This window comes from Pseudophryne corroboree, chromosome 2 (assembly GCF_028390025.1).
Source record: "Pseudophryne corroboree isolate aPseCor3 chromosome 2, aPseCor3.hap2, whole genome shotgun sequence".
NCBI lineage: Eukaryota > Metazoa > Chordata > Amphibia > Anura > Myobatrachidae > Pseudophryne > Pseudophryne corroboree.
The window spans coordinates 618942153-618958368 of NC_086445.1; the positions used below are offsets into that span (position 1 = coordinate 618942153).

The 16216-nt window shown below is 44.0% G+C and overlaps 1 pseudogene; it reads left to right on the forward strand.

The window, feature by feature from the left end:
- The first annotated feature begins 1849 nt into the window (after window positions 1-1849).
- Window positions 1850-1968, forward strand: LOC135052725 (5S ribosomal RNA; annotated as a pseudogene).
- Window positions 1969-16216: the final 14248 nt, after the last annotated feature.

Sequence of the window (16216 nt, forward strand, 5' to 3'; positions counted from 1 at the left end):
TCTCTTTTTCCTTTTTTTTATTACTAATATTTTTTCACCCAACATGATTAGCCCATTCAGATTCCTATATAACTCATTATGTGGCTCCTACTCTTCTACCTGATCCATATCGGTATCCCCGATATCGATCGGTGCCCTGCTTGCATTCCTCCATTATAATAATTTTTCTTTTGCCCATATTCTCATCATCCCAGCGCCACTCTATCCCTCTAACAAGAGGGCGCCCCAGGTCTCGTAATAGCTATTTTTGGCCTGCCCACATCCCTATTAACCTAGCACCACCTTATCCCTCTACCAAGATGGCGCTTTAGGCTTCTCAAATCCATGCTGATCTGTTCAGCCCATATCACACGTACTACGAAGCGGACAACGCTTTGGAGCGGCGGCGGATGGGAGCGGCAACGTAGCGCTCCCGCCCACCGCACCCGCTCTCTGACCACAACTATTGGTCGATTCATTTAGTATAGCTGCTTTTAAAATCCTGTCCCCCACTGACCCCTCCGAACCCGGAAGTGAACAAGCCCTACGGGCGAAATGCGTCTTCCATGGGGGGTCTGCTCATGGAGTGATTTCATGGCACCACCTTTTTTCACCTGACGATGCACTGACTTGCTCATCTGTCCTCTTGGTTGGAGTTCTGTAAGCCCCATCTGTTGTGTGGACACGTCCCACAGACAGTAATACTTTACCTGCAGACAGCCATAATTGTATCTGTATAATCTGCATACCAGAGCCAATCATTTTTCTATGTGATGATTGCTCTCTGATACAGGCTGGAAGTTTAATCTTTAACAGAGGCCAGGACACTGTCACTTTTTGTGCCATGACCTTTATGATTCTTAGGACCTGGTAGACATTTCTGTGTCAGGATTATTTGAATCTGCAGACAGGCTGCTTTATTTCTAATTGAGGCAATGATTCTGTCACACTGGTCTATCTACAGCAATAATCTGTGCTAATTTTGGACTTTCTGACATCCAAATACTATGTTTGTATGTTGGCTCAGACGGCTTAATATGTAAGAAATATATATACACACATATTTTTCGCTGTGAGAATATACTTACAAGACTAATGCCGTTGCCTATAACTATATCCTGTGTCAGGAGTATAATATCATTTATGGTGACTGATGCATTTTTTCCAGAATAATTTTTCTATGGGAAGATTGCTCTCTGATACAGGCCTTTAGTTCAATCCTTAATAGAGGCCAGGACATTGGTATTTATTGTTCCATAACTTATATGATTCTTAGCACCTGTTAGATATTTCTGTGTCAGAATTATCAGAACCTGCAGACAGGCTACTCTATTATCAATTGAGGCAATTATTCTGTCACACTGGTCTATCTACAGTAATAATCTGTGCTAATTTTGGACTTTCTGATATCTAATCATTATGTATGTTGGTTCAGACGGCCTAATATGTAGAAAATATATATACACGCATATATAATGTTTGCTGTGAGAATATATTTACAAGATTAATACCGCCGCCAACAACAACTTTCCATGTCAGGAGCATAATATTATTTATAGTGACTGATACATTGTTCAGAATTTATTTTACGTTGGATGCAATACTTATTTTGTCCTGGAATAATACTATATAATATATAGTAATCTATTTTCTCCCCTTCTAATCAAATTTGTCGTGGACTCTCATCCACGATCCACGGGGCACAGTACCACGAATGTGGGAACTGTTGAACCGTGCCTAACGTGGAAAGCAGATCCACACATTTCTACCCACTTCACTTATTCAGTCTTCTTTCCTTTTTTTGTAATCATTTCCTACTTTATAATTCCTTATATAGGTGCACTCTCATTGGTGTACAGATCGCATAACTCTCTACTATCATACCACGCTGCCAATGCCCGATCTCGTCCGATCTTGGAAGCTAAACAGCGTTGGTCCGGGTTAGTACCAGGAGAGGAGACTGCCTGCGAATACCTGGTGTTGTAGAGCAGGAATTATTTTCCTCTCTATGTGAGAAGGGACACCAACAGCAGCATCACCACTAATTCTATCCAGTATCTCCCTATCTTCTTATTTACTTATTCCACGTTTATTGCAGTTCAACGCCTCATTTTTTAACTACAAATGTGGTATCTGTCAACAATTCAGGTGTCTAATATTGGTGATCATTGATTATTAGTATACTAACTTAATATAAGTGGTCCTAGTTGGACGTATTTATAACAGTTTTTGACCACTCCTCGGTCCCATCAATACAGAAATTCTGTACTGGTCAGGGGAAATGGCGGTATGACAATTCAGTGTCTACAACCTTTCCAATCACTCTTTGGAAAAAGAGACCAGAGCATTTTAACATTTCTCAATTCTTTATTTCTTATGGATAATTTAGATGGGTAACTATGTTTTAAACATTATCAATAAAAGTTATGTTTTAAATTTTCCTCAATATACATTATATGAATTTTCTTCCTTGTACAAAAGTGCGCCCACACAAGACCCTTCTTTTTCTCCCATTGTCAGTCTGTGTACTTTCTGGCTCTGGGCGCACCACCAACTAGGACAGCACATAATATGAGAAATTTGTATACATTTTCTCTTCCCCATTACTAAGGGTAATTAATTGTCCAAATTTGTTTTTTCTCTTATTTACATGATTGTAATCTTGTGACCTGTGCCCGATCGCCCTGTGTCTTGCGATAATAAGACATTGTTAGTTAAAAACAAGTGTACCTGTGCCAGAATATATTGTACTAGTATTCTGATATATACATCCGCATTGTTATATATATATATTTATATGTGTTCATATAATAATCCAATGCAATTTTATTGTCCTAAAAATAATTATCTGCATTGCAAACGTGACTATGTGTGCCTGTATCTGCTATGTGATTTCACTGCGGTGTATTCCAGATATATCTGTCACTGTATACTGTACCCTAGGGGACTAGGTGCATCTGGGTCAATATATAGTGCATCACAGTATTTACCTATTATGTGTAATCTACTGTGTACTCAGTCACATAATACCGGATTTATTCGCAGGTGTTGTGTACTGAGTACTCAGTCACATGCTAACGGATTTATTCGCAGGTATTGTACTCTGTCTGGCTTCATTGTACTAAACTGCTCTCTGTTGCATTTGTGTATAATATTTAACATGTAGGGCAGTAAATCTGGGAATGCTCCTGCATCCCGCAGAGCATGCAAAACGGATTTACCTGAGGGGGAAGTTTTGTGTGATGGTCTGTGTCTCATACATCTCCCAGTCAGTCCGCAGCTTCTGTAATCAATCTGGAGCCAACCTTGGCTGCATTCTCAAACCTATTGGGTACTCTAGTTGAACGCTTTATGCCCCCTATGGGACAACCTGTAACATTACAGTTACTGATGTCCCCATGGTTACTCCGCTTTGGGTGGTGAAATTTTGCATCACGGATTGTAGCGTATGACTCATTCCTTGGTCAGGCAAAACCCTATTCCAGGTCACTCTCATGTCTCTGGGTCATCTGAGCGTGCTGCTCCCTCCTCCCTATCCAATAATCTCTCTGATATTTTATCTGAAGAGAGGGGGATCATGCTGTCCTGTCAGTCCCTATATTAGGTATTTCTGACAAGGATTTTTCATTGCTAAATCATATCAATGCCCTTGTGGTTACTGTTAAATCCTACAAATCACTGATGATAGGAGGATTTCCCTACTGTGGTTAAATAAACTGATATGTTCCCATGTCAGAGGGTAAATAAAACTTTGTTACCACAATCTGACCATTAAGTGTACATCAGACAAGACTCCTGGTCTAATCCAGGGAAGACATTCCCCGTGTCTACAACGGGCATTCGCTCGATATTCTTCCCCTGCAGAATCATATAACAAGAAGGTAAATCACTGCTAGTGAACTCATGTGTCACCCATCGGGTGTCGTCCACTCTGCCTCTCACCGCTGTCCCCTCACTGTAGGAACCGACAGATAAGCGTGTGGAGGGATGCCTGAAGTCTATTACTCCCTTACGTGTGTTGTACATAGACCACGATTGCGTCCTCTTGGGGCTGCAAAATAGATTGATGACTGGATCAGGCATTAGAGGAAGAGCTGCCCGAGGATATATCTGACAATGCCAGACATTCCCTGTCTCACAATACCACTGCCACCTTTTTCTACACCAGGAGGCATCCCTTGAGGCGGGTGTGTTGGCTGCCAAGGCGTCGAATACGTCTGTCCTGGCTCGTCGTATTCTGTGGTTGAGGTCATGGAATGTGGATCTGGACTCCAAAAGTCCTTGGAGGTATTCCCCTTTACTGGGGACATCTTATATCAGGAATACCTAATTAAAAATTGTGTCTGAATCGGCGGCTACTATGACTGCCTTTCTCCAAAATGCTACTCCTTCTGCACAGAAGGCATAAGGTACCACTTTTCCCTGCTTTTGGCCTTAAGGGAAAGCGAAGGTCAGGCATACCCGAGATTGTCTCATGCTCCCAACAACCACTAAGCGCAAGGCCTAACTATTCTGGGCTGCTTGTCAGCCTGTTTTTCACAGCAAGCCTGCTGCATGACGGGACAGGCCTCCCCCTGGGTAATCCCAGGGTGGGGGGCTGACGTCTACAATTCATCCAGGTCTGGTTAATGACCATTTCAGACGCATGGATGTGAGAAGTCATCTCTCACAAGTACACAGTTTCTTTCAAGAGACATCCCCCTCGCCGGTTCTGCATAACGGTTATCCCTTCGGATCCGTTAAAGGTGCAAGCTCTACAGATGGCTGTGCGTTCCCTCCTGGGTACAGGAGTGGTAGTGCCGGTACCTCTGTCCCAGAGTGGCAGAGTATACTACTCGACTCTGTTTCTAGTCCCGAAACCTGATGGGTCTTTCCGGCCTATTCTCAACTTCAAATCACTGAACAAGTTTGTGAGAGTGTCAAAGTTCTGTATGGAAACACTGCGCTCAATTGTACTGGCCATGGAACCCGGAGGCTATATGGTATCCCTGGATACACAAGATGTTTACCTGCATATGCCTATTGCCATATCGCATCAGCAATATCTGCGGTTTGCTATTGGCAACCTTCACTATCAATTCCAGGTGCTGCCGTTTGGACTGGCCATGGTCCCTCAGATCTTCACCAAGGTTATGGCCGGAATGACGGCTCATCTCCATCGCCAGGGTATCTGGAAGATTTGCTGATTCTGGCAAACTCCCACGATGTCCTCCTCAGTCGGCTACAACTAATGGTAAACTTCCTACAAGCCCACGGGTGACTCATCAACTGGAAGAAGTCCTCGCTGGTCCCTGCTCAGAGCATGGGGCACCTGGGGGCACTACCAGACACACACAGTCAATGGCTGTTTCTATCTCCAGAGAAGGTCCTGAAACTTCAGGACAGAATCAGATGTTTTCTTTCTTGCCCGAGAGTGTCAATACACTCGGCGATGCAAGTACTAGGCCTCATGGTGTCGGCTTTCGACATGGTAGAGTACGCTCAATGCCATTCCCACCCTCTACAGAGGTTAATCCTTTCCAAGTGGGATGGCCTGCCTCATCGGATCAGGTCTCAGATGATCTCCTTGACTCTAGAGGTTTGTCTGTTGCTGACCTGATGGCTACAGGACCAGCAGTTGAGCAGGGGCCGTCCCTTCTGGATCCCCAACTGGGTCCTACTGACTACGGATGCCTGTCTGAGGGGTTGTGGTGCGGTGTTGGAGCAACACTCTTTCCAGGGTAGGTGGACTATGGAGGAATCATTCCTCTTGATAAACATTCTGGAATTGCGGGCAGTGCTCAATGCTTTGTCTCTCGCCCTGTCTCTGATACAGAACAGGCCTATTCAAGTACAGTCAGTCAGTGCCACCATGGTGGCATACATAAACCATCAAGGTGGCACTCGAAGCCACATGGCAATGATGGAAGTGTCAAAAAATCCTTTGTTGGGCGGAACGCCTTCTGCCGGCAATATCGGCAGTGTTCATTCTGGGAGTCCTCAACTGGGAAGGTGATTTCCTCAGTTGTCAGGACGTGCACTCTGGAGCGTGGAGTCTTCATCAGGAAGTCTTTCAACTCCTAGTGAACAAGTGGGGCCTACCAGATGTAGACCTGATGACGTCTCGACACAATCACAAAGTTACAGTCTTTGTATCAAGAACAAGGGATCCTCAAGCAGCGTTCGTGGATGCACTGGCAATACCATGGAAATTTTGGCTGCCCTACGTGTTCCCTCCAGTGTCACTCCTGCCCAGGGTTCTATGGAAGTTCAAACAAGTAGGAGGAATACTACTTTTAGTCGCTCCGGCATGGCCCAGATGGCATTGGTTCTCAGACCTGCAGGGTCTATCGATAGAGCGTCCTCTTCTACTTCCTCAGTGCCCATACCTCCTCGTTCAGGGCCCTTGTGTCTATCCAGACCTGACCAGACTGGCTTTGACAGTGTGGCTCTTGCAGCTTTACTCCTGAGGGCCAAAGGATTCTCTGAGGCGGTCATCCAAACTATGCTAAAGGCCCGCAAACTGGCATCTGCGCGGATTTATTATAGGGTCTGGAATTTTTACTTCACCTGGTGTGCTGCTAAGAATTACGAGGCTTATGAATTCAGTACTTCCAGATTTCTGGCTTTTCTGCAACAAGGCCTGTGTCTATTCCTGACATTCATACTTTCACTCAGGGTGTTTCACGGATTCAGCCTCCCTATGTCCCCCTTGTGGCTCCGTGGGATCTGTCTGTTGTTCTGAATGCCCTGCAAGAGTCTCCATTTGAACATCTAGAGTAAGTGGACCTTAAATGGCTTACGTTCAAGGTCCTGTTCCTACTGGCTATTGCCTCTGCTAGGAGGATGTCGGACCTAGGCGCTTTGTCATTTCGTCCACCCTTTCTGATATTTCACTGTGAATAGGCAGTACTTAGAACTCGCCCTGGTTATTTGCCTAAGGTGGTGTTATCTTTTCACCTTAACCATTGTGGTTCTGGCCTTCATCTTTTCTGGTTTGTCCTACAAAGAGCAGTCTTTGGATGTGGTACAGGCTCTCCGTATATACGTGGAGAGGAGTGCCTCTATCAGGATGTCAGATTCTCTTTTTGTACTTTTGTACTTTTTGGTTTTCACAAATGGAGCTGGCCTGTGAATAAGCAAACCAGATGGATTAGAATGGTGATTGCACAAGCTTATGCAGAGGCTGGACCTCCAGCTCCTGCTGCTATTAAAGCCCATTCTACTCAGTCTGTTGGACCCTATTGGGTGGCCCATTGTGGCGCGTCCGCAGAACATTTGTGCAAGGCGGCTACGTGGTCTTCAGTAAACACGTTCATTAGATTCCTATGCCTTTGATACTTCCGCCTCCAAGGATGCTTTTCATACCCACTAAGGCATGTCCCCTCCCTTGACAAACTGCTTTTGGACATCCCCAATGTATTCCCTGTGGAAGACAGTGTACCCCGCTGCAGAAAAGGAGATTTATGGTAGACTTACCATTGTTAAATATTTTGCTGTGAGGTACACTGGGTTCCATAGGGCGCCCGCCCCACCTGATGTATTCCCTGTGGAATCCAGTATACCGCGCAGAAAGAGATTTAACAATGGTAAGTCTACCATAAATCTCCTTTTTTAAGTTTAACAATGTGTGTATGTCAAAGTAAAAAAAAACAAATTATGCATAATAATTTCCATGGCAACTTTGATTTTTAAAACACATGTCTCATATTTATTTTCAGTGTCCAAAAAGAATGCAACAGTGCGTCCTGCCCCCGCTCAGCCAGAAGACGAGGATGATTGGGAAGCTGGTAATTATTTCTTGTTTGGATTGTTTATGTAAGCAAATGTCTAGCATGATATTAATTGGTTGTTTTTGTTTAGGACCATCCACACAAGGTTCTCCTCCTAGAAAGTGGCGTCCAAAAGTTTCGACCAGTCCAAGACACATGGGCCACAAGAAATATAAGCAGTATGTGCACACCAGGCCACACAATTCACCATCACAATGGCGCATTTCCGATATGTCATCAAGGCCACCACTCCAACTATTGAATAGCCCTCCCTCAAGATCACCACATTCCCCACAGCAGCCTGGTGAGTCAAAAAAAAACAAAAAACTTTAGGACACATATTTACACAGGGCAGATATGGATTATGCAGGCTGTAAGGATCCCAGTGAATACCATACATACGCCGCAACGCCAACAACAAACAATGTTACAAAAACTTTTATGGACTCACAGATATGTCACAAATTTGTGGGTGGCGACTACAGCCATAGAGTAGCATATTAACCTGTATGGGCTGCACCCAAAACATAAGTCCTATCTTTACAAAGTATATGCTTCCAAAATTCTGGGTGTGGTGATGGTGTTTATTTGTTATTTAATGTAGGAACATTATCACAGAAAAATATCTGTACAATTGGATATCAACACACCCATGTAAAGCTACATTATATACTGGTGTTAGGTTTTGTATTTGTGTAACGTGTTATGCTTGTTCAAACATTATAAAGCATGACATCTAATATACTACGGAGGCATACCCATCAAGTAAATGCCCTTTTTTATGATTGGCTGTCCTTGCCACCAAAACCATTTTTAATCTTCATTAAAATGTATTGTGTCTTTAAATGGTGAAGTATACATTTATAACATAAACAACATAAATAAACATAAGTGTTCTTTCATTACAGACCCAACGAATCAGGATAACAATAACAATCAGCATGACCCCCAGCATGACTCACAAATGGAGGATATACATTTGTTTTGCATTTAAAGGCAATCAATCCACCCATAACAACACTACCACCTCTAAGACAAACCACACCTGCAACACAAATCAGTCCACCATCACCACAAGGCCAGACACAGGATCAGGTTTTTAGGAGCACTTGGACAACACAGCAGGCCAATAACCTGGATTGTCTGCGTAGACCGACTCATCTTATAGGAAGTCGGGCACATCATCAACCCAGAATTAGTCACAATATAGGCAGAGAAAATGTTCAAGTCACTAGAATTGCTAACACACTTAAATTAATGCGATCAGACAACACATATGATGGACACATTGCAGAGAATAATGGATGAACAACAGAGACAGCACCAAAACTACCTCCACATTTTGGAAGGCAACCAAATGTCACTCCAGAGCATAAGTCGCATTATGGAGAGTCACACTGCAGCAACAAGAGACCTCAATGCGACACTGAGTAACCTGAGCCAGCACCTCACAATACAAGTAGGTGAACAACCGAGCAATAGCTCAGTGACACCAACTCCATTAACTTCCCCAGTTACCTCCCCACCAAGGTGCTCAACCAATACACAGCAATACGTCACTGGAAAAGGCGCAGCTTCATCAAAAGGAACAAAAAAAAACTGTTGTCTTGGTGCACAGCCATAACTGGGGAAGGGGGGGGGGGGGGGGGGCTATGGGGTCACGTGCTCTGGGCGCTGGGCAGTAGGGAGTGCTAATGAGACAAGTTCTGGTGTAAAACTGGCTTCCGACAGCTTCCGCTGGCTCCCCCGACAGCAAGTTAACTGCTGTCAGGTGCCAGCAGCACTAGAGGCTCCCGGCGCTTCCGGGATGTGGATGCGACACATCGCGCATGTGACGTCATGACATCACACACGCGATGAGAGACGGCGGAGGCGGGATGCGGACGCGGGGATGTGGATGCGCTAGCACTTTGTCTTTCCATGAAACACCATTTTATTTTTACCTGATGTTAACACTTCTGAACATTGTAGGTAATATTGAAATTGATGCAGTGCGAGCAAATGTTAGTCAGCTTATGTGAATCGTTTTCATTGTTTCTCTACCAGACCAACACTATGGAACATGTGTTGCCTTCTAAATTAACTTTGGTTGTGTGCACAGACTCATTTACTTACGTTTTTCAGCTAAGCTTCAAAATGCATGTAATATAACAAGGTAGTTTGGCTTGCAAAATGCAATTAACACCTTTATGTATGAAGTCTTAACCAGAGGGTTTACGCAGGGTATATATATGTATGTAGGTGATGCTAAACACTCTGTTATCAGATTGACTACTGGAGTGTGTACATGCGACCTGACCTAGTCATTCATAGCCTGAAGGGCTGTACTGCACTCCGCGTATTGGGGATTGTTGAGTAGACTATGGTGACCTTGTTTACTACTAATGCAGAAAGTGTGAAATCGCAGCTGCTTCTATGTCGTGCCAGTAATGCGATGTGAGGACGGAGGCGGGAGTCTGGTGGCCGCGGACAGTTAGTAGTGAGCCCATGATGCGCACCCAAATGAAGGTGCGTGCTGGTATTGGGGCAACAGGCTAAGCTTGGCTGCACTGTCTGATGGAGGAGGAGGAGGAGGGAGCCTGGGGACATGAATACTGCACTGCCTGTTGTGTTGCCTAATAAATATACACTGACTCACTATCATGTCAATTTTGGAAACTATTATCCCACATCATATATATATATATATATATATATATATATATATTTATTACACATAAATATAGATATATAAATATAGATATATATAAATATATCGGCACCCAGTCAGGGTCTTTTAAAAGTGTTACAACTTAGTATATTGCTGCTATTGTTTAGGAGTGCTGGACACCACGGACTATATATATATATATATATATATATATATTTAAAATTATCCTTTATATGGCACCACAAGGGATCCGCAGCTCCCATTACAGAGTACATCATCAAACGAGCAAACAAGAAAACAGCACTTACAGCTCAAGACAATGTAGGACAGCTTTGGAAAACATTATTTTGTGTGTGTGTGTGTGTGTGTGTGTGTGTGTGTGTGTGTGTGTGTGTGTGTGTGTGTGTGTGTGTGTGTGTGTGTGTGGTGCCGAATTAGTGCCTTGCCCCGGATGACAGGAATCATAGTTTCGGACCTGCTGGGAGTTCATTCTGTTGGAAAAACAATAACATGTTGAGTTTACCACTATCAAGGCCAGAATAATTGTCATGTTTTCTCATTATTACAAGGCCATCTATACTCTTCTTTACAGTATGACCAAAACTCATTATTACAAGGCCATCTATACTCTACTTTACAGTATGACCAAAACTCATTATAAGGCCAGCTATACTCTTTATTACAAGAACAACAATTCTCATTAAGTCAAGGTCATGTTTTTCTTTAGAACAATGCCATGTTTAAACATTAAGACAAGGCAATGTTTTAACATTATAACAATGCCATGTTTTTACATTATGCCAATGTAATGTTTTCTCTTTATGTTGTTTTGCTGCAACACTATGTTGTTTCTTAGCAAGCATAATTACAAAGAACAGAGTAAATGGCATGTTCTCTTATTATGTGGTTTGCCATAAAAATCATGCTGGGTTTCCAAAAATGGGCTTTCAACCCTTCTTTCTCCTTTTGACCACACACACTGTGCAATCAGTACGCCTCAGCTATGAGCACAGATAGGGCCTCTCTTTGAAAAGTGTCTGCATAACACTTTCCCGTCCTATCACTCAGTGCAGTGCAGCTGTTGAAATTTGGGGAAAACAGAACAAAGCAGCATTACATAGAACTATGAGCATCTTTACATAAACACTACATGTATTCATACATATTTCTATTGCATTAATGGATTCTTGGGGTACCATAGCTGTTTCTGGGAGCATGAAACATAATTGTGGAAAATGGATCATATTAGTATGGAGCTTATACTTTGAGCATAATATTTTTGTTTGGTGTCTACATTATGATTTTCAATAATTATGTTGACATTTATATCAAGGAATAGACTTTTTTCATATTGCTCAGTAGAGAAAGCAATACAATGTACACTACAGACACTAGGTTACATTTTTTTTTACAGGTTTAGCACAAAGGCCATTCAGACTATACTCTAGCTATACTCTGGCTATAGAAAAGAACTAACATAAGTTAGATGTACTGAATGTCATTTTTTGTTAAAAACATATGTAAAGTATGTATTTTCCAATTCAAAAGATGTTAATAGGACCCCTGCATTCTCATGGTTTGCTGTGTGAGACCCAGGCCTATCTTGTTATAAGGCTATTTTAATTAACAGACACCAAGCAATTAGAATATCAGTAATCTATTCATTACACCCCACAGATGAATACCCCACTATATTTGTCAAGGCACCTCAATCTGTTATTCCCCTCTCAGAGGGGTCCACTTGTTTTATCTGTCCTCATGTCTGGCACATCCTGATTCTTGATACTGTAAATACAGGGACGGCTAAGTGGAAGCATGTATTTGCTGGTATAGATTTTATTGTCATTCTGAAGGTCTGAGTGTGGTTGAACAAACTATTGGTTTCAACTTCTTATGCAAGAATGAATTGTAAACTCCATCATTCATATTTAACTTATAAATTGAGATTTATAATTAGGAACTCACAGAATTGTAATTGTTTTAAATACAATCAGTCTGACGCTAATTTAATGCATTGTATATGGTATTATGGAAAAGTGGAGGGATTTTGGACCCATGTTAAATGATATATAATTGTTAAGGTTTGAGGAAAGTAACTGGGCAGACTGGCGTGGAGACTGGGGTGGCAGATGATAAGTAGGATGAACGTGGAAGCTGATGGTCTTCTGGACAATAATCCCGGATCTTCCGGACAATAACCTCACCTGGGTGTAAGACTCGTAGGGGGAGATTCAAATCTTTGAAAAGTCAGTTGGGAATTTGTTTTTTCCTATCTAATAGATAGGAAAAAACAGACACCCAACCGACTTTTCAAACATTTGAATTCCACCCGTAGAGTGCACCAGCAGGTCATTTTGTTTATAAGAGCCGCTTTTGCCTTAAGACTTTATGCACCTACCAGTACTGGGACGCCCACCAGGACTTACGCCACTGGCGACAGTACGAGTTTACCCCAGAGATGACCAGAGTTATCTGTCAGTAGAAAATACAAAGACAGGAAGTGAAAGACTGGGACCAGGAATAGGACTGAGGACAGACTAGCAGAGCTGAGACAAAGTACAAGGATAAAGAGATCAGGGAGAGGCACTGTAATGCAATGGGGCTGTGGTGATAAGGGGTAAATGTGGTGGTATGTATGAAGTAGCTGAATGCAATGATAAAGGTCAGTAGCAGAAAAAAACAAAGACAAGACAAAGAACAAATACTGTATAGAAGAATCCACACTACACTTGATGCTAGGCAGACAGGATCCAGACAGTTCAAGCAAAGATTCTCAAACACGAGAGCTCACAGGGCTTGCAGTTTCTCACAGGAAGCAGGAACCTATAACTAGTGTTTGAGGAGTGCACAGGAAAGGCATATAAGAGGTGACTGCACCATTCAAAAGCAGTAATCTGCCAAACTGCTCATCCATGCACTTTATTCATTTTTACACAACAATGGAGAATGCTGTCTGTGTTACGTTCCTGGTGCTCAGAACAAGAGAGATGTTGCGTAGTGAGTCCAGAGCACCAGAACGTGATGCTGAAATAAGGAGTGGTATGGAAATAGCCCCTAGCAACCTACCTCCATTGTTTCACCCGTGTGGTCAGTTCACGCCTGCGTGACTATGGTTTCTTGGGCCCACGGCAGCCGCGTTTGAAGGGCGGATTAGGTCTGCCCAACTCCGATGCCCCAGGTCTTAGAGTGAGACAAGGCGTGAACCGAGCCAGGATAATAACAAGGGGACTTCTAACTAAAGCAAACAGACGGCTAGGGGCTACTAACAACCCTAAAACTAAATATATTTTTATATGTGGCACGCCGCCAAGGGAAAAGGACAACAAAAGATACCACTGTCCACACCCCACACGGCACCGTCGTGTATCGGGGAGGACAGTGAAAATCGGAAACCTCCGCAAAAACACAAGTACAAAAAAAACGCAAGGACTAAGCGGCCTAGGCCGCAACACACGGCAGAAGCCGCTACTCACGAAACCGGGAGAGAACCCCAATAAGCGAGAACCCCCAGATGACTGCAACAGGTTCATTTGGACTGGAAGGATTCCCAGGACCGGCTTCAGAACTCCAGGACTCAGGAGCACAGGGAGCAGGATCGACCAGATTCAGCAGACTAGGAACAGACTTTTGCAAGGCAGGAACAGCATACAGGAAGCTATCACCGGCGAGGCTGCAGTGTGCTGGCTCCCATAAAAAGGCCCTGCTGTCCAGTGACCGGAGAGCCAGCAAGACCAGCCCCCAGACCCTAATTGATGGTTGCCGTGCAGCTGCCCTGCTGCACGAGCAACTCATTAAATAGAATTAGTATCTGGCAACGGGGAACGCGGGCCGCCAGTGGCGTCCCCGTTGCCATGGACCCGGCGGCTGTGGACGCCCGGCGTGCTAGCGTTGCCAGGGACCCGGGGGCACAGCACGCACGGCGTCCTGGCGTTGCTAGGCGCCGGGCGGGTACGGAAGAAGTTGCGGCGGCCGTGACCGTCGCTCGCCAACAGTCGGAGTGGCGTCACGGACCGCCGCGCCTAAGAGTACCCCCCCTTGAGGAGGGGTTAAAGAACCCCTAAAGCTGGGTTTCTGAGGAAATTCCTGAAAGAATAATTTCTTAAGTTTAGGGGCATGTAGATCCTTATCCAGGACCCAAGACCTTTCCTCCGGGCCATAGTCTTTCCAGTGAACCAAAAAATACAGCCGGCCTCGAGAAACTTTGGAATCTAAAACCTTCTCCACCAAAAACTCTTGTTGCCCCTGAACATCCACCGGAGGTCTACCCTGAGAAGTTTTTAGAGGGAATCTCCTGGAAGAAATATATTGCTTCAGAAGGGAACAATGAAAAGTATTGCCAATTTTGAGTAATTTAGGCAAGCGTAGCCGAAAAGCAACTGGATTGACCTTCTTTACGATAAGGAACGGTCCAATAAATTTGGGTCTAGTCGAGGGTTGTCGGAGCTTGATGTTGCGGGTTGACAACCACACCTTATCTCCCACCTTAAAAGTGCATGGGCGTCGGAACCTATCTGAAAAAATCTTTTCTCGGAAGGCAGCCTACTTAAGGGCAAGGTGCACCTTTTTCCAAATCATTCTGAGACGGGAAGTTAAGGTCAACGAAGAGACTGGAAAATGAGGGTAAAAAGAATTGGCTCTAGGATGAAAGCCCAGGACCGAAAAGAATGGAGACTCCTTGGTGGAAGAATGACAAGAGTTATTATAGGCAAACTCGGCCAAAGGAAGAAATTCAGACCAATCATTCTGAAGTTTGGCCGAATATAGCCGTAAATACTGTTTTAATGACTGATTAACATGTTCAGTTTGTCCGTTAGACTGTGGATGGTACCCAGATGTTAAAGAGAGTTTCATATTTAATGAGGCACAAAAACGTTTCCAGAAACGGGCAATGAATTGTGGTCCCCGATCAGAGACAATATCCATGGGTAAACCATGGAGCCTGAAGACATGGCGGAGAAACAAAACTGCCAACCCTTGAGTGGAGGGTAATCGGGGAAGAGCAATGAAGTGGGCCATCTTACTAAAACGGTCTACTACCACCCAAATGACCCGGAACCCAGCTGAAAGAGGAAGGTCCACCACGAAATCCATGGATATATGTGACCATGGCCTGAGAGGAATGGCTAGAGGTATGAGTTGCCCGACCGGTAACGATCGAGATACCTTGTACTGAGCACAAACCTGACAGGAACGGACAAATTCCCTCACATCTTTAGAAAGATTAGGCCACCACACTGAGCGAGAGATTAACTCCAAGGTTTTAGTGATACCCGGATGACCAGAAACCTTATTATCATGAAACTCAGCAAGAACAGTGCCTCTCAGAAATTCAGGGACGAAGAGACGATCTGCAGGAGTGACATTGGGAGCCTGCTGCTGAAGCTGGACTAGCTGTGTAAATAAATCCTGTGTGAGGCCAGCTCGGATTACAGATGATGGGACTATGGGGGTAGTAGCCGGGTGGTTATTGTGAACCGGAAGAAAACAACGTGACAGGGCATCGGCTTTCATATTCTTGGAACCGGGCCTGAAGGTGATGATAAACCTGAAACGAGTAAAAAACAGCGCCCAACGTGCCTGTCGAGCATTAAGCCGTTTAGCTGACTCAATATACTGCAGGTTCTTGTGGTCAGTGAACACAGTAATGGTATGCCTTGCTCTTTCCAGCCAGTGCCTCCACTCCTCGAAAGCCCATTTAACTGCCAACAATTCTTAATTACCAACATCATAGTTGGATTCTGCGGAGGAGAATTTTCTGGACATGAAGGCACATGGGTGTAATTCCCGAGACTCCGGGTCTTCCTGAGAAAGGATAGCCCCCACTCCGTCCTCTGAG